Source organism: Hemiscyllium ocellatum, chromosome 35, assembly GCF_020745735.1.
Source record: "Hemiscyllium ocellatum isolate sHemOce1 chromosome 35, sHemOce1.pat.X.cur, whole genome shotgun sequence".
In the NCBI taxonomy this organism is placed as follows: Eukaryota; Metazoa; Chordata; class Chondrichthyes; order Orectolobiformes; family Hemiscylliidae; genus Hemiscyllium; species Hemiscyllium ocellatum.
The window spans coordinates 42,947,925-42,968,241 of NC_083435.1; positions in this window are offsets into that span (position 1 = coordinate 42,947,925).

Here is a 20,317-nt window from a genome sequence, read left to right on the forward strand (position 1 = left end):
AATGCCATCTCCACGTCATTGTATGTCAAAATGGAGCATGTGGACTACAGTGGTTCAAAAAAGCAACTCACCACCATTGTCTCAAGACCAACTGTGGCTGGGCAATTAATGCTGTCCAGCCAGTGAGGCACTCGTCCCAGAAGTGAATACAAACATAAATTGTTGAAGATTCCATAGTTATGACGTTGTGAGCTTCTATTCAGTCAATTCATCCGTGATGACTTGTAACTGGTACATGATGTTTTTAAAAAAAACATTTCTGAACAGGAAAACGAAAAATATACTTTTTATGACGTCCAAATAATACCAAAGCATGTTTTCGACCTCCTACCGCTGAAGTTAAATATAAAATAATATTAATAATTGCAGGAATGTGTCGAAAAATGAAGTCGAGCACAAGTTATGTAACTGTGTTCGGAGACAGGGACATTGGACCCAAAATGTTAACTCTGATTTCGCTCCACAGATGGTTTTAGACTCGCTGAGCTTTCCCAGCATTTTTGTTTTGTTTATAATACTGACATCAACCAGTAAAAGATGTAATAATACATATTTTTCCTTAAACAACGATCACATTGTAATGAAGCTTGACATTGAATTTTACTTCTCATTTTTAGTTGTTTTTGCAGAAGTCGTGATCTTGTTGGAGACCAATGAAATATTTGATTTTGCTGAAAAGATGAAGCTTAAAGTTTCTATGATTACAAAGGAAGTGCTATTGAAATACATGAATAATGAAGAAAACACGAAATTCTGTCTCAAGTGATCATGAATAATCTAATATTCAGAATAATTTAAGCATGAATTGACAGGCAATTTGTTCTTAGTTGAAGCCATACATCACACAGTAAGTGGCAGCAGGAAACACGCCAGATGTTATGAATTGGATCAGCAGTGTTTCAGCATACTTGTTTCATCAATTTCGAATAGCTGTTTAAAACAATAACTTGTTAAGGAAAATCTTCGGCCTCTCTTGTTCGATGATTCAGTTGGCTCCTCAGCCTAGTGCAGGTCAGAAACACTGTGAATTCCATGCGTTTCATGCACGAGAAAATACAGATATAAAAGGACTCCTCCCCTCGTCTTATGATGAGCTTAATTGTTTTGATGCGTAATAAAGAAATGGAAATATTAGCTGAAAATTATTGAAATTATTGACTTGGCGAATCATGATTCATCTGCGTCTGATGTCCTCTAAATTGTTTGGTTTCTCTCGAAACATTTGTTTTTTTGCTTGTAACTCGATGCCCGAATTTAGTCACATATCATGTCCTCCTTTGTCATCATCATCCATCTTTCACGCACACATTGCCATATACATCTGAAAATTGACCGCAATATTGAGATCACCTAGTCGTGGATAATGTCCGTGCCTATACAGATAGATTAAATCAAATGAGTATGAATGGTGTGTCAGAAGAACTCCTGCAATGGGTTTCAGATCATTACTGGAGCAAACGTGCTAATGAACAAAATAAGGCACATCGATTTTAGTCCAGAATTATGCAATGAGGAAAGAAGAATTAAGAAAATCTTGTTAAGTAAAATACCATATTCTATTAAATTTGAAGAAAATGTTGATCACCCTAAAACAAGGATCTGCAGTTGAAACAAGGATAAATGTGGCGTATGAAAACAACATTAAATGGTTGTTGGTAAATAGGTCTACCTTTTGAATATGGCTGTGCTTAGTATGGGACTGGATGTGAAGGCTCGCGTTTTTAAGCCCAGTCTGGTCTGGCAACTTCACCCATTGCAGTCTGGAGGCTTCCGGCTGGCACAGATTGGAGTGAAAGGACTGTAAATCGAAGCAATCTCTCCTTTTTCTTCTTAAACTGAACTTATATTTATGATTGTTTCAATTTTGTACCAAGTATCTGCACCGAGTTATATTGAACCTAAGATGGCACCATAAGTGACGACATTGCAAACTTTTCACTGCATTTATTCGAGCACTCATGACAATTAATATAATTCCATTCAATAATGCCATTCTATTGAAATAATTGATGCTTCATTTCAAAATATGCGAAATCTCAACAGCCAAACCAAAGGCCAAAATTTAAATTGAATTGCAGTCGTAATTGGGGAAGCTAAGTATAACGTCTGATCAGTACAGGAAGCTTACAAAGTTGTAAAAGCACAGACAAATCTGACGACTGCAAAAAAAAATCAGAATTCAGGAAATGAAGACAAAGGAATGAAACATAAAATATGAACACAAAATACAAAGAAACTACAGAAAACTGTTAAAATCTTCGATATGAATGAAGAAAGACAAGAAAGACTCCCAAAGACATACATGGGTCCTTTGTCGCCTGAGATAGAGTAATTCATAACAGGATAATGAGAAATGGTAGAAAACCTGCCCAATTTCTTCATGGAGGAAAACTAGAAGAAAACTCCCAAATTAATTGAGACTTAAGAATCCAGTAACAATGTAGAACCAAAAGAAATTAGTTTTAGTAGCATTAAGCAACTTAAAGGTGCTCAATGTCAACAAATATCGGGGACTCTGTTGGAGACTGCTACATTGCACGGCTACAGAGACAATGGATGCCTTGGCGATCATCTTTCCATATTCTATTAATGCTGCTGTAGATTGGAAGTCTGCACATGTTATCCTGATTTCAATAGCGAGGAAAGTAGAAATTACTAAAAAAAAATTAACCATTTAGGAGAGAATTGTTTGATTGTGCAGAATCAATACAGATTCACGAACGGGAAGTCATCCTTAATAAGCGAAACAGACTTCCTACACGTTCATAACGCAGTTAGTTAGAGAGATCCTAGGGATCTGGTGAGGTTCGATTTTCAGAAGGCATTATACAGCACGTGGAGCTGGGACTAACATATTAGCATGGAATTGGAATTGGTGAAAAAAAAACTGCTTAATTTTAGTTGATATTGAGGACAGAAAAAACCTGCTAGACAGAACTCTGAGTGCTGCAGCTAAAAGCTTGAGTTCTCTCTCCACTGCGTAACTGCTTGCTTCAGTTTTCCTTTCTGGTCGATAAATAGCACGTGAGGCAAACTATTTTGATGAATTTATCTGTGCCAAGTCTATGTTTATGGGATGCAGAAAATACAAAGGAAGAAAAAGCTTGTCTTTCTCACGGAAACTGTTTATAGCCGAAAGTGCACTGCAAAGTTTAATGATTTGGCAACAATTGTTCACAATGTCAGATGTGATTTGGATCTGCAGATTTGGAGATTTCCAGGTTTGTGGATGATAGAACAAAATGGTGGGAAAGTAAGGATGATACAAAAAGTCTTTGGGCAATTTCAACAGACGGAAGGAATGTGCAGGAAATTTGCAAATGGATTGCAACTTGGACATTTGTGAGATTGCCACGTTTGTAAGGGAAGTGACAGTAAAGAGTATTGTTTGAACGGCGAGACATTAATGTGTTTCATGCTCAAAAGGACCTAGCTAATTTTTATCCAAAGTGTCTGAGATCTGGCAAAAGGTGCAGAAAGAAATTCAGAAGGCAAACGAAATGCTCGAATTCACAAAAAGAGGACTTCTGTGCAGGCACAATGAACTCTTACGCTGTTGATGGGACGTCAGCTAGAGTATTTTCTACAGTTCTATACCCTTTGCGTACATAAGGATATGCATGCCACGCAGGACGTTCATCAGAATGATTCCTGGTATAGTGGGACCACATTACAATGTGAGATTGTGGAAGATGGTGAAGTCTTCTTTGGAGTCCAGAGACTGTGAGCCAGTTTCACAGATAAAAACACGTTTTTTTTTAAAAGGCTGAGAATATTCAGAAAGCATCATTCCCCGTTGTTTTGCCGTCTAGATCCATGCCTGCAGTTGATACTCTGGAATGGCACAGTGCTTCACCATCGTATCAGTCCCAAGGAATCTGAAATCTGTTGGAAGTCATCCTTGTGGACACTAGTGGGGTGACGGCGGTAGGGAGAATTTGCAGGGAGGTATGGGGTGGGGGAGGAGGGTGGTGGCTGGGAGCTGTTGTGCAAGAAGAATTAGGTTGTCTGTTGAGGCGAGATTCATGAACAATCAGAGATAGTAGTCCACACTGGTAGCAAATACACGGGTAGGAACAGAGATGAGTTCCTCATAGTAGATTTTAAAGAATTGTCAAAGAAAGTAAATCAGTAACTCCATTATTAATCCTCATGCCACGTGACAGGAAACAGGGGAACAGAGGGACCAAAGTGATGACTTGGCTGGAGATAATCTGCATCAATGGTGGTACAACTATTTCCTGGCACAAAAAGCTGCTGTGCAGCTAAGATTCTTGTGTTGAGATTTGCCATGCTGTCAGCGAAAAATTCAAATGTATTGGCAGTTGGATGGGAATCTGAAAGAGTGCTCATATTAAATGAAAGCAAATGCAGTACAAGCAAAACAGTGAACAAAATCTTACGGTGATGAAACAAAGGGAGGTATGAAGCAGGTTCACAATTTAAAGAAATGTTACAGAGACAAACTTGAAATCAATATCTGAATGTCACGTGGCATTCAAAAAAACATAAATATTGCTGAGGTGAAAATAGAAGTCATTGCATCATATAACAGAGAAGAGGCTCTTCAAACCATGGACCGACATATCACAAGACCGTAATGAATGTATGGCATTGAGTTTTTTAAGTTTTCCACCACTTCTCCCCTTCTATGTACTCCATTCCAGATTCCCATCACCCCCTGGGTGAAACGATATTCCCTTAAATCCCCTCTAAACCTCAAATTTTAGGGTTATGCTTCTTCATTATTGACCAGTAAGCTAAGGCAAACAGTGTTTTCCTGTCCGTCCTGCCCCCTCATCAACTTATACACCTCAATCAGGTTCTCCTGTATCGTGAGCTCGTGGTTGCTTGAACGAAAACTTGAGCCTATTCAGCGTTTCTTAATCACTAATCATCTTCATCTCAAGCAACATCCGAGAGAATCTCTTCTGCATAATCTCCAGTGCCATCACGTGATTCATTTAGTGTGGTGACTAGCACATGGAAATCCAGCCATGACTTTATCAAAGTTTTGCAGAATTCTAACATAAATTATGCATTCTTGTAATCTAAATCCTGACTAGTGTCTTGTATGCCGTCTTACTGGCGGTATTGACCTACCTTGTCCCTTCAGGAATCTGTGGACAGACATCCCAAATACCCCCTGTTCGTCTGAGCTTCGTAGTGTTCTGTCATTTATTATGTAAGCCATTGTCATGTTACTGCGTACATAATGCATCACCCGTGATAGTCTACGCTGTTAATAGAGATTTATTCTGTGCTGTTTCTCTTGCAGAGAGGTGTCGCCACACTATTTGTTTTTCATTCGACAAAGGAAGCATGAATGGTTGGAATACTAAATAAAAACAGAAAGAACTACGAACACTGTAAATTCGGAGCAAAAGCAGACGTTGCTGGCAAGTCTGTTAGCATCTGTGTAGTGACATTAGAGTTCACTTTTCAGATCCTTTCTCAGATCGAATGGGTGACGTGAGGCTCACACAGACCCAGGGCTTTCCTTGAGCTTTCAGTTGGAGCTTGGAGTTGGCTGTGGGTGCTAAAAGATATAGTTCTCTCTCTGCTGCAGAGAAAACCTTCAGTTCACCTTTGTGTGAAATTGCTTCTTGTATTATTCCTTTTTCATGGACTGGAAGGGAGTTAGCATGTGACAGCAATCTGCATTACTTAATTTGCATTTGCCAAAAATGTGGATTAATGATGCTGTTATATTGGAACAGTTGATAATTAGTGGTTAAATGATATGGTGTTTTATTAAGTATTTTAATGGAGTTAAAATATGCCAAAATTGTTTGTGTTTGTGCTTTAACTGTGTTTGAAGAATGACATGTGTTTTATTTAAAGCCCAATAATGGATCGAATGAATCACATCTGTAACATAGCGCCTAACATTTGCTTTCAAATAAAGTAAAAAGTTCGTGTATAAGCTATATCCTTGATGTAGTTTGAGAGAGGGTGGTCTGGCCCATGACATATCTCACAGTTTTGAGGATTGAAACCCATCTGCCATTGATCTCTCCATCCATGCAAGCTATCCATATTTGTGGTAACCTAAGAACTTCCTCCTCACTGCCAACCACTCAAGACATCTTCGCAATATCGGCAAACGTATTTATCAACCTCCTTCATTCTCATCTGTATCAATTATACATATCCCTGATCCAATCTTTATTCACCAGTGGAGATGATTTGTTTTTGACAGAATCCAATCATTTCTCTCACAATGGGATGCATTATTCCCTGATTCTCTGGTCTATCTCTACCACCCTTCTTGTAACGTTGATATTAAAAAATAAACTGAAAGGAGTGTTGGATGTCAGAAACAAAATCAAAATCAAAAACTGAAATCGCTGAAAAGCCTCAGCAGGTCTGGGAGCTACTGTAGAGAGAAATCTGAAATAAAAGTTAAAATCTAGTGACTCTTCTTCAGAACTGATGATAGCTAAGAAAATATTGATATGCATGCAGAAGAGTGGGTGGGGAGATGAAGATAGTAAATGATGGGTGTAGATAGAAGCCAAAGAGAGAAACACAGTTAGACAGACAAAGGAGTGGTGAAAGATCAATCTGGGAGAATTCATAACTTCAACAGGAATCCCCTGCTTTTTGAAAGTTTGCTTTACGCCATTTTGCTTTCAGGAAATACCTCCATTATTACCTGTTTTCACGAATCGACAGAAAAACGAAGAGCATTTTCGCTTTTACGAGAAAAAGGCAACATTTTTCCCATATAAAATAATGCTTCTTTGCTTTCCACCATTTAAATCTTTTACGAAAGATTTAGTAGGAATGCTTTAAATTATAGTGGAGAATACGAATGCTGGTGTATTATTTGTAGCTGACAATAGGTTGTATGTGGTAGCTGCCCATGCAATGACATGGTCTGGCATGTGGATGTCGGGGTAAAGATATGGCCTTAAGACTTAAAGTTATTGAACTCGATATTGTGTCCTGAAGACGCAGAATTCATCAGTGAAAAATGACGTGCCGTTTTCCAGGCTTGTGCTGAACTTCGCTGGAGCACTGTTCAAGCATGAGAAATGTTGGCGATGGTGGTATGCTGAAGTGACAAACAACTGAAAGGTTAGATTTTATTTTGTGGACAGAAAGTTCCTTAGCTCTCGTTCTGGCTCAATTCTTCTTTGAGAATATAGTGTAATGATTGAACTCTCTGTCGCTCTGCAGTTATGAAATTTAAATAAATTGAATAAGGTATCTCAGATTGTCCACTCCAAAACCATGTAATAAAGACTGACATTGAGTCGTCATTCCAATTATTTGCTGAACGAGTATGGTTGTCCAGAGGAAACGCCCTGTCACTGATCGTAGATTCTTTTTGATTCTATGGATTTTCACCTGATCGAAGACTTTGATTCTGGAGCTGCATCTCCGACCGCTTTTTTGGCAGTTGTTTCCCGCAGATGGAATTGATGCTTTGTCTCAAGATCACTGGCATTCCTTTCTATTTATTTTTAGTACTTCCTTCTTGCATCCCTTTTGGCAGGAGGTTGCTTGAAGGTAATTTCTACTGAGCAGGGTGTGTGTGTGTTGTGGAGTGGGGGTAGGGGTTCTCACTGGCATTGACGTCTGTGTTACATTTCGTGAAGTAAACCTTTACCTTTGCTAACGTTTCCTTTGTCCTCCTCCCGTTCTTGAGTTAGAAGAAGTATTGCTTTGATATTCTGAACTCAGGCACCCTCGGTACACGAGTGCCCAATGGAATTGTTTTTCCACTATCATGGCCTCCGTGCTGGTACTATTGGCTCCTTCAAGACACCGATGTTCATGCGTCTGTCCTCCCTGATGATGTCTCAAACACGCCTCAAACTGCATTGATGATTCTTCTCCAGAGACATGAGCTGACATCAATATGTCAACCAAATTTCAGAGCTAAATAGAGCAGTCGGAAGACTGACTCCCTTATAAACAAGGATGATGGTATCAATATGGATGTCATAGTCGTCGAAGACTCATTCTTAGGCGTATAAAAACAATGCTCACAGATTGAATGCGGTTTTGGATCTCTGCATCGATGTTAGTTTTAAATGAAAGGCAGCTCTTCAGGTAGTGCAATGCTTAAATCTTGGCAGGATTTCTCCATTGTTCTTAATGGAGGGATAAACCGGAACTTGCGTTAGAACTGGTTGATAAAGGACTTGATTCTTCTTGAAGTTGAGAGTGAGATCGAGCTGAGCAGACCGGATCCTGAAGAAAGCTGCCATTCTCCATTCTGTTCTTATTCTGAAAGCAAAACGATTGAGTCAACTCTACTGCCTCCACGCCAGTCCGAAGCTTGGGATTTCCAGCTCTCACAATATCGTCCCTGTCAACTCGTGGTTTCCTGCAGGGTTTGTGTTCTGTTGTGTTGGGTGTGTGAACATGTGTGTGGTGTGGTTGTGCAGCGTGGTATTGAATTCCTATTGGTAGATGCGTTATGCGCGGCTTCTTTCAACACCTGAATGTTGTTGCACATGCTGACAGAAGGTTGAACTAATTGAAGCATCAAGGGAATCTTGATGACTGAGGATCTCTTTAAAGCTGTAGCCTTCATCTGTCATCACAGATATGGATATCAAATATCACACCTTTTACTCGAATCACATCAAGACTTCCTTGGGATTGTGAATTGTCTAGTTCTTTTCCTCAAACCTTACTGTGATGGGTGGTCCTATAAGGAGTTGAGAACTCCTAACAACATCACTCTCAGAATCAATGGAACACTTGAATTTCTTCACGGTAGGGCGGTGACAATCCATGGAAAAGTCACATGTTATAATCTCTGTCAATACCTGTGACCTAAAAAACAGAAGAATTTGAAAGGATGGAACTGCAGAGTATCACAGGTTAGAAAAAAATATTTTTTTTTAATGTTCGAGAGTGAAGCGAATGAAACATGAACTGCAATACCGGATGGTCACCAATGGTCTAAACACCAAAAACAGCATTATTTAAACACGAATTTGTTCGGTCAAAAACTGTGAGAAGCTCAGGCTGATCTCACGAATTGTGTCAACAGTCCACTCAGGATATATGCCATACAGGCTGATCTCACGAATTGTGTCAACAGTCCACTCAGCATAAATGACATACATCGCAGTGAAAATGTTTTTCAAATCTCTGTCCTCATTGTAAATAATGTTAAATCATCTTTCTTTATAGAGTTTACCTGATCTCCAAACAATAGAAGCCGACAATGAACCCGAATTCCAGAGGAGCAGTTCTCACCAGCAAAGTAACCTGTCTGGTGGCTCAACCTTGCTCGCAGTATTTTGAATGCTGCATATCCATAATGTTATCTTCAGGTAAGCAACAAAAACAGCAGAGGCGAGTGTATCCTTGCTTATTTGTAGCCTCTGAAGCGAGAATCTATCTTCTGCTTCCTGCTGATACTGCACCATTGGAATCATTATCGTACCTTCAGTGGCTCTTCAGCGTTCTGCATGATTTCAAAGACTTCAGTGGGAACAATTGCTGTAGTAGGTTCTTTGGAATCCGAGAGTATTGGCTTCTTTTCTCAGTTTTATTTCCTCTTTTCCTCTTTCACTTCTGTTCATGTCACATATATGGGTTTGATTTAAAGATTGGATAACACACGTTCTGGCTGTTTTATGCAAGTACGTGATGTTCAGCCCACTTTGAATAAGAAAATCCAACAATTTGAAACTTATACCGACTTGCTTTATCAGTTATAGCTACAGCGTATAAATAATCTCCATGTAATATTCGCTATGCCAAGGGCATATTTACTCAAACTCAGTCTACCATTTTGAAGAGAATTGATTGTTTTGAAAGCCGATTTATGAATTAGAAAGTTTCATGTTTACCATCGCACAGGCTCGCATTTACAATTGGGACTTCCTTAATATGATTCAAATTTCACCAGCTCGTGTAGTAAAGCTTGAATCCCTTTTTAAAAAGCAGTGACCTGGTCTTTTGATTCACTGATGCAGAGAAGTGATGACCAAAGCGAATACTTGGAATATTGAGTTGCTGAAGAAGTTGGAATATTCAGTTTAATCATGTCTTCCAACAGGGCTGTGGAAGCAAAGTGAAATATTTCGAGGATCAAAGTCTCAACAGTGACGAGAGAAGACATGAAAAGGGTTTGATTCTCATGAATTGAGGAAACGTTTCTTTATATCCTGTACGATCTGGCTATTGTAAAGGCATAGGAAACGAAGCCAAGTTGCATATAACTAAAAAAAAAGACGCTGGCACAGGCAGCTCCTAATGCACCTTACGTTCACAGGGATATACATTGACTTCTGTCAGTGTTGATGAAATGCAGCTGCTCAGTTAGTCGTTGTGATCACAACATTCGACAACAGAGCAAGTTTACGGGATTTCAGGTTGTCTCCTATAATGTCGTTCAGCTTACCAATAACCTCAGTGTTTAATAGCGTCCTCGGCTGAAGCTGCAAGTCATTTTCCTGTTAATGCTGCACGAATACACTTCTTTCACGTTCTTCATTTCGGAAAGAAAGCTGGAGAAGACACAGACCTCATTCACCTTGACTGTGTAATGTTTTTTTTTGCACAATAAGATCCCAAATAGCAATTTGCAATCAATAAAAATACCATGCTTTATATATGCATCCTCAATCAAAGCTTGCACATCACATCGTTTCTTGCTTCGTCTTTGGACTGAAAATGTTCAAACGGACTGATAGTACATGCTGAGAGACGAAAAGAGGGACAGGTCGAGGAACACATACATTGATGCACCGGAATCAAAACAGTTTGTAAACGTAACATTGTCTCTTTACTGCAGACACTGACCAGTGGAGTGTCACAAGGATAGGAGATGGATCCTCTACTTTTTGTCATTTATATAAATGATTTGAATACAAGCATAAGAGGTATGGTTAGTAAGTTTGCAGATGACAGCAAAATTGGAGGTATGCTGGACACCGAAGAAGGTTACCTCAGATTACAACAGGATCTTGATCAGATGGGCCAATGGGCAGAGAAGTGGCAGATGGAGTTCCATTCAGATAAATGCGAGGTGCTGAATTTTGGGAAAGCAAATCTCAGCAGGACTTATACACTTAATAGTAAGGTCCTAGGGAGTGTTGCTGAACAAAGACACCTTGGAGTGCAGTTTCATAACTCTATGAAAGTGGAGTCTCAGGTAGCTAGTATAGTGAGGAAGGCGTTTGGAATGCTTTCCTTTAATGGTGAGAGCATTGAATACAGGAGTTGGGAGGTCATGTTGCGGCTGTACAGGACATCGGTTAGGTGACTGTTGGAATATTGCATGCAATTCTGGTCTCGTTCCTATCGGAAAGATGTTGTGAAACTTGAAAGAGTTCAGAAAAGATTTACAAGGATGTTGCAACGGTTGGAAGATTTGAACTCTGGGGGGAGGTTGAACAGGCTGGGTCTGTTTTCCCTCGAGCGTCAGAGGCTGAGGGGTGACCTTATACAGGTTTACAAAATTACGAGGGACATGGATAGGATAAATAGACAAAGTATTTTCCCTGGGGTGGGGGAGTTCAGAAGTAGAGGGCATAGGTTTAGATTGAGAGGGGAAAGATATAAAAGAGACCTACAGGATAACTTTTTCATACAGAGGGTGGTACGTGTATCGAATGAGCTGCCAGAGGAAGTGATGGACACTGGTACAATTGTACCATTTAAAAGTCATCTGGATGTGTATATGAGTAGGAATTGTTTGGAGAGATATGGGCTGGGTGCTGGCAGGTGGGCCAAGATTGAGTTGGGATATCTGGTCGGCGTGGATGGTTTGGAACAAAGAATCTGTTTCCATGCTGTACATTTCTATGACTCTATGACACTCTCAAACTAGCTGAGATTTTTCATCATATCAACTACTTCAACATTTCAGTCTCATCTTCTTTGATTTTAGCTGCCTCTTTCACAAAGGGAGACAAACAAACAGGCACAAATAGGGAATATAGCAAATGAAAAATGAGACAGTGTTTTCACATACCGAAATGTCAAATATCTCGTTTGCTTTCTAATGGCACCAGTCAATGCAAATACTTTCCAATTGCCTTTGCGACATTTGCACTTAAGTTGATAATGGGAAGGATTAGCAGTGAGAAATCAAACCTCCATCATATCAGTTTGGCAGCCATGATCCTTCTGAGAAAAATGTGAATTTCAAAGACATTGCAAAGTTTGGTTTCACCTTCTGTGTTTATTTCAACATTGTCATGGTAACCAACTGCCTAGTGAGGCCTCTGCTGACATTTAAAAATCGACTGTTTGTTTGAACACAATGTCGTTATGGAATCGATTCTGTAGTTTGAAAAAGGATAAACTTGTAAGTAACTTCCAGGTTGACCGTTCTTCTTGCTCTGTCCTTATAATTGTTAAATATTCCTCCACTTTGGCTGTTGCTGTTTTTCTAATGTCTTCATTCATTGTTAATATGAAACAATATCCTTTCCTCAGCAATTAATTATTTCCCAATTTATTTTCTTTTTCCCTGCTTCATCAATACTGTACGAACGCCCATTAAAGTTTTTGTTATATTTCTAGGAGTAATCTTTCCGAATTGAAGGTAGGCTCAGTACTGGAAATAAAATAAACAGTTGTGAACGCTGGCAATTCTGTTGCATTGGTCACAATGTGCAGTAAAAAGAATCTAGGAAACAACCATCGAGGTGTTACTCAGATTGGAACTTGTCAAATTGCCTGGAGGAAAAGTAAGAGATGCATAGAAACATGTTTAATAGCACAATTCCATTGAAGTCGTAACCTCCATTTTGAATGTAAATATTCATCATTCCTTCAGTTACTGGATCTTCACGCTGTGACTCTGAATACACTATGGATGCACTTACACCACAGCGAATGCAGTGCACCACTACCACTGCAGTGCCAGGAGGAATTACAGAATCAACAGCAAGATCTTACCTGTGCTGCCAACATGCCAACAATGGTCCTGTCAATGAAACGGCAAGTGACTTTTCATCATAAACCGATCGAACATTTCTACTCCATTCGATTTCCCACAAGTTGGCACAGCTGCTCAGTTCAGTGAATCAGTTGCATCATCATTCACAGTTTCATTTCTGTTGTCAGATTTAGTAAAGTAGATTTCATTAATTTACTTTCAGTTTCCACAGAAATTCTGGAAGCTGTTCTCATGTTAACAGGGAATCAAGTAAAGTCCAATGATTTTACCACTGCCTCCCCATAGCACTGGGAGGTTTTGAAAGCAATCACAACTTTGAACAGGGAAGCCGGCATATGTTTTACAATGAAACATTTCCCACACTGAGATGCAAAACTAAACAACTTCGTTAAAAGACTTTAAAGCCCATGAAGGGGTAGAGAGTAGTGAGAAGGTTGAGATGCAGTAGTCCCATTCTCTGGTCTAAGGTTCCATCATACTGATTGGTTCTAATATGAACACAACGATGCAATTGGTAGAAGTACACGCTTGAGCACTGAGTTCCAGAGCCGTCTAACGTTCACAGCAATGCACGGGCATTCCTTGCAGTCTCAGTGACAGATACTATGAACTAATGAAGTTGTGCACCATAGACCAAGATTCAAAATTCCAAGTATGGTGCCAAATCTCCATAGTTTTTAGAGAAAAGATAAGTACAGCGCCACAATTTCCCTAACTTTCAAAATAAAACTAATAGAAACTCGGCCAGGTTTCCGTACTGAACAAGAATGATGACTTATTCCAAGTGATTAGGTTATAACTACAGATAAATGGATAGAGACAATGAACACACAATATTAAACTGTAGGCGGCTTGTAAACCCTTCTTCACAAACAGACAAAGACAAATAAATATGAAAAATAGAAGGCTGGCAGAGGTAGAGGCAAAGTCAATTCAGTGGTCTTTGCCTCCCTGTTCCAAATTTAAGACGATTTTTTTCCTTGGCTGGCCAGACACCTTGTTCTTCAGATGTCGTCCTCTGATGTTTGCATTTAGTTCTACAAAGCACAGAACGGCATATTCACTTGACAAAATGTATCTGCTTAATCAATTCTGAAGTCACAGTTTACTGCAACGACTGCAGGAAAAATAACCAGCTTACTTCAGGCAGAAAAGTAAATTTTGGCTATCGAGAGCATAGAGCTTCTGGGATGGGAGAGGATCTGCACACTTCTCCTTCCAGCCTTCCCAAGTGCCTCTGTACATTTTCTACAGCTCCCTGTTCAGCCATCCAACAAACAGTCACACAGCTGTTGGCGACGAAAAGCTCTCTGTCACTGATAACTATCGCTTACTTGCCTACAGAATAATCAAGACCTCGTGCTAACAAGATTGGCTTCAGTATGCATTCTTCTCTCCAGATCTTCTGCAATTCGAGCCTCAATTACTATTTCTGTTGAAGCAATTCTTTGCATTGTCTAGTACGAGGTTATTTGACTTCTAAGCTGCAGCTACCTTTTCAAGTTAGGGTTTAAAGCACCTCTTTCTCATTTCAGTCATCAGTTTGTAAAAAAAAAAGGTAAAGTCAATGAATCTGCCAGTCCATATACTCGCAAAATTCAGCATCAGCTTCAGTTTGCAGGTTTTTTGAGGCATGCGCTCGTCAATCATTTGGAGTGTCAATGCAGATCCTGCCTGGAGCTGCACCGGATCCCCAGAGACTGTGTACAGCTGTCAAGTCCACTAGATTCATTCCAGTCATTAGAGAGTCATTCCAACAATGGGAAAGCAGATCTCCTTGACCATGAACGTGTAACATGAAAACGCATTAAAGAATTGCATAAAAGTGAATAGCAAATCAATTTCAGCAAATCCATCATGGCTCGTACATTTCTCTTCAATGAAACCATTCAAACCTGTCCTCAAAATCCTCACTTACTGATTCATTGGACTTAAAATATTCCAGTGATCTGACAGTTTCTGCGGAGAGAGGAAAAATAGTGAGAGAAAGCATTAATGTTGATGCCTGTTAAGTAAGGACTGGTCTGAAATGTAGATTTTGTTATTTTCACCACAGAAAATGCCAAACTAGCTTGTCACTGCAGTCTTCCTGTTTACATTCTAGATTTCCAACTCTTGTGCCGATGATCTTTGAGACCAGAAGACCCGAACGCATAGTATCAAAACTAGCTAATAATTCACTTTTAGGTAACCCCAAAACTGCGCCCCCGGGAAAGAACGAGAGCAAACAGGGCTGAATAGTTAAAGTAAAAATCTTAACACCAGGATCATTGTCACTGTATCTGTTCATCACATCAACATTAAGGATAGTCGTGGAGACTGGTCACCACGTCAGTAACACAGTAATTATTAGTGACAAGATTCATTGCATTGACACAGGTTTATATTCAAAAACGTCTTTTGTTTGCCATTTACTATTTCGATTATAAAGTTTTAGGAACAAGAAATCGAATTGGAGCCTTTGTGTTTGAAACTCTTCATAATATTTAACCTTGTCCTGTATAGTTTTAAGTTAAAGCCAGTAAAACACAATTGGTCAAATATATTCTATAATCAGCTGATATATTCTTCACCTGTGTAAGTGTATTTTAATGACTTTGTCGAAGTAAACAACAGAACTTCAGCTTTGACCTGATTCATAAATATTTGAAATGCGGTGATTTAAACTCAAATACCATGTTCTCACATCAATATAACTCATTTCGTATGATATAAAATTGATGCTAACTGCACCTTCCTGCAAGCACCCCTTCAGTAGATCTATCTCAGAAAGAAACAAGACACCACCAACCCTGTGGAGACAATATTCTCACGGAGGAACTGGGTATGAATCTGTTTCGACATTTACTTCTCTGTGGTCTATAAAGAACCTCATTTGCACATCCAGCTCTCCAATGAACGCAGCTGGATGACACTATTTGATAATTTGAGTTCTGTAAGGTATTGTTTGAGCATGTTATGGAAAATACCTTGTCGTTTGATTTTGTTCATTTTGAACTGTGAACTAAAAAAAATAAAGACACTGCTTTAAACCAGGGATACTGTCAAAACAAATGGTTGCAGCTTCAAAATTCCCGTTTTGTAGTACACGTTCAATTTCATGATTTTGCAGAAACAGTGAAATGAAATCAGTCATCCCAAAACATTCAACGTGCAAGATTATGCATTTTCCAGCAACATTTTCATTGGCTTCTCACCAGGTGACTATTGAGGTGTTGGGCAATTGTACAAGAAACGCACCGATCCAGCAAAGAGAAGTCTGAAAAAAGCGCACGTGTCCCTCTTCTTTTTGTATTGTGGTTCCAGCTTGTCTCAAGTAAGAGTCTTGAACCGTGGCTCAGTGGCCAACAATGTTGCCTCACAGCTTCATGAAGCGAAATTTGATTCCAGCTTTGGGTCTCTTTATAAAGTTTGCACGTAGTCGCCTTGCCTTAGTAACTGATGTGAAAGTGCAGTGTATGAACCATTTTAAATTGCACGAGTCCAGACATGTGCAGGCTAGGTGGATTAGCAAGCTCAGTGCAGGGTTACAGTGTCAGTGGTGGATGGGATGCTTTTTGAAGATTCGATCTGCACTGCAGGATAATGCAAAGAGAGAATTATCTCCTCATCATCTACTTCTGCAAATTCCCTTTTGAAGAAAATATAAAAATCATTCAAAGACAGTGAAAAGATAAATGCTTAACTAATGAATGAAAGCAAGCGTCAACATGAAAACAACCTTGTGTCAATTGAATTGCAGTGGCTGGAATCCTCAGCCCAGTGCTCGGACATTCGTCTACTTTTTCATTTTTTCCTTTCTTCCCTCTGTCTCCATTTAAAAACAAAATAACGTGTTTTTGTTGTAAAGAAAAGTTAGGTTGGAGCAGCTAAGGGCTGGAACTAGGTGATTGTATCTAATCTAGCGCCCTGAGGGATGACATTTTAAACCTCTCACCGTACTCCTGTTCTTCTGCATCTGATTCCTTATGAAGGGCTTTTGCCTGAAACTCGATTCTCCTGCTCCTCGGATGTTGCCTAACCTGCTGTGCTTTTCCAGCACCATTCTAATCTATAATCTGATCTGTAGCATCTGCAGTCCTCACTGTTGCCTGACCTTTACTTCTGTACTTGTGTTCACGTGATCATGAACTCGATTCTAATTCTTCTAAGTCTAATTAGAATGAACCAGGGAAAAACTTAAAGAAGAAACTTAGCAAATTCCGTGGTCTACCGAATTACGCCGATGTTTTCTCTTTCCTTCCTTCTTTTGTTTTCCTCGAGGGCTATTTTCCCATCAGAAGGGTACTTTAACAAGGGTTGTTGTTATTGAGGCTGTGCTCTAAGTCAATACCTAGGAAATTTTCCTGTCACTTATTCCAAAATCAACAGCGCAGCATTACCACTGAGGCTATGAGAAATATGCTAGGGTTAATGTTACTGAGACTGGCTATCACATCAACGCCAGGAAGATCATTTGTCAGACCGTTTGCCACATCAGTACGAATGCTTTTGTTATAAAGAATATTCACATCAACCACAAACATCTAATTTATTAGTTATCAGATTGTTGAGAAAAACCACATATTTTTCAGATACAGCAACTGACTTAGGTGTTGATTTTTTTCACACGTCTGTTAAGGAGTACATTTCATGAAACATAAAATTCTCGAGTAATGGTGATTTTTCAAATCAGTTTATTCTCTGGTGTGTTACTAACAGCTTTGACTTAAACTGCCTATCTGGCTGTCCCCGTGGATTGTCCTTTTGGTACAAATAATTCTCCATCAGAGATATTCTCTTTGCATATTGTCAGAGTCCTCGCCTGACAAAGCAGGCATTTATGTTGAGCACAAGCAATGGGATACCCTGCAATTTACCAGATAGATTGGATTTATTACCTAATGCTGGCTGACGTATGTATTCCTGGTAAGGCAATGATGCAAGGTAGCATACATTGAATTTGTGTGATGGACGATTACATCATCGATTCACTATTTGGCAGAGTGAGTCAAATGTAATGTAATTGCCTTGTTTTATCTGTGCGAGTTTTAATGACGAAAATATATTTTCTCCGGATGCGAAGCAAATGTTGAAGCAACATTGACATTCATACTTAGCAGTAAAACAAGCATCAGTTTAGGATTCGATCAGTTCCCTTAATGGCCTGATTTCCATCAGTTGGTTACGTTTTTCATGCTGGAATTGTAAGAAGTAACAAAGCTTTTGAAATTTATTTACATTGAACATGCAACATTACAGCTCAGTTCAAGTCCTTTGGTCCTCGATCTTGTGCCAACCTGTGAAAACAATCTGAAGCCCATCTGACTTACACTATTCAATTTTCATCCATATGTTTATCGAATTATCATTTGAAAGCTCTTAAAGTTGTCGAGTCTACTACGGTTGCATGCAGGACGTTCCACACCCCCACTTCTCTCTGAGCAATGAAACTACCTCTGACATCTGTCATATACCTTTCACCCCTCAATTTTAAGCTATGTCCCCTCATGCTGGTCACCACTATCGAGGAAATTGGCCCTCACTGTCCACTTTATAAAACCCTCTGGTTATCTGATATGTCTCAATTAAAGATTGAAAAAGTCTCTCAAACTTTTTCTCTCTGACGAACATGGCCTCAAGTCGCTCAGCCTTTATCATAAGACCTTCCCCTCATGTCGGGCAACATCCTACTAAATCTCCTCTGAACCCTTTCCAAAGCTTTCACATCCTTCTGATAATATGGTGACCAGAAGTTTGCGTAATACTCAAAGTGCAGCCGCGATAGAGTTTTATACAGCTGCAACATGACCCTTTGGCTTCGAAATTCAGTCCCTTTCACAATAAAAGCGAGCCTTTATTAACAGCCCTATGAACCTGAGTGACAAATTTCAGGATTCGATGTACATGGACACTGAGAACTCTGCTCATTACAATACCAAGAATTTTTCCGTTTGTCTAGTACTCTGTATTCATGTTTATCCTTCTAGAGTGTATCACCTCACGCTTTTCTGCATTAATCTCCATTTGCCAATTCTCAATCCAAATCTGCAGCATATCTATGTACCTCTGTCAATGGTCACATCCTTAGTCACTATCCACAACTTCTCTGACCGTATTGTCATCTGCAAATTAAAAACCCATCCTTCTACGCCCTCATCCAGGTCATTTATAAAAATGACAAATAGCAGTGGCTCCAGAACAGATCATTGCCCTACACCACTAGTAACTGAACTGCACGATGAACATTCCACATCAACCTCTACCCTCTGACTTCATTGAGCTAGTCAGTTTCTGATCCAAACCGCCAAATCACTCTCAATCCCCTGCCTTTGCATTTTCAGCAATAGCCAACTTTGTGGAACTTTATCAAGCGCCTTACTGAAATTCATATACAACACATCAACCGCTTGATCCTCATCCACCTGTTTATTCAGCATCTCAAAAAACTCAAAAAGATTTGTGAGACACGAGCTACCCTACATGAAATCGTGTTGACTAACCCCAGTCAACTTATTCCTTTCTAAATTATTATAAATCCTGTCTCTGATCACCTTTTGCAGCACCTTGCCAACAACTTAAGTAAGTCTGACTGGTCTATAATTACCAGTGTTGTCTCTACTCTCCTTTTTGAACAATGGGACAGTATTTATATTCCTCCAGTCTACTGGCACTATTCCTTCCGACAACAATGACAGAAAAGCCAAAGACTCTGGAATCTCCTCCCTGGCTTCCCAGAGATTCAGACAAAATGCCATCTGGCCGGGGACGTATCTATTTTCACACTTTCCAGAATTACAAACACCCCCTCCTTGTCAACCTCAATCTCGTATGTTTAGTAACCTGCATCTCTGTATTCTCCTAGGCAACATTGACTTTTTACAGTTTGATTGTTCATGATGAATATTCATGTAGCGCTTCTCCGGTCTCGTTTGATTCCACGCACAACTTCCAACTACTATTCTTGATTGGCCCTAATCTTACACCAGCCATTCTTTTATTCCTGGTCTACGTATAGAAACCTTTAGGGGTTTCATTGATCATATCTGCCTTCTTAACGAATTCTTATGTTGCCCCACCCCCCGGTTCATCTTAGCTCTCTCTTTAGGTCTTTCTTGGCAAGCTTGTAACTCTGAGGTGCCTGAACCAAACCTCAATGTCTCATGCTTACATAAGCTTTCTTTTTCCTCTTCACAAGATAATCAACTTCTTTACTAAACAACGACTCCATCACTCGACCACTTCCTCCCTATCTGACAGGTACATTCTTTTAAGGTAGCTGTTCCTTAAGTAAGGTCCACAATTCAATTATGCCCATCCCTTGCAATTTCCTCCCCCTTTCCAAGCATCCTAAATCTTACCAAATTGCATCATAATTGCCTTTCCCCCAGCTATAGCTCTTCTCCTGCGGTTTATCCCTTTCCCTTTCCATCACTAAAGTAAACATAACAG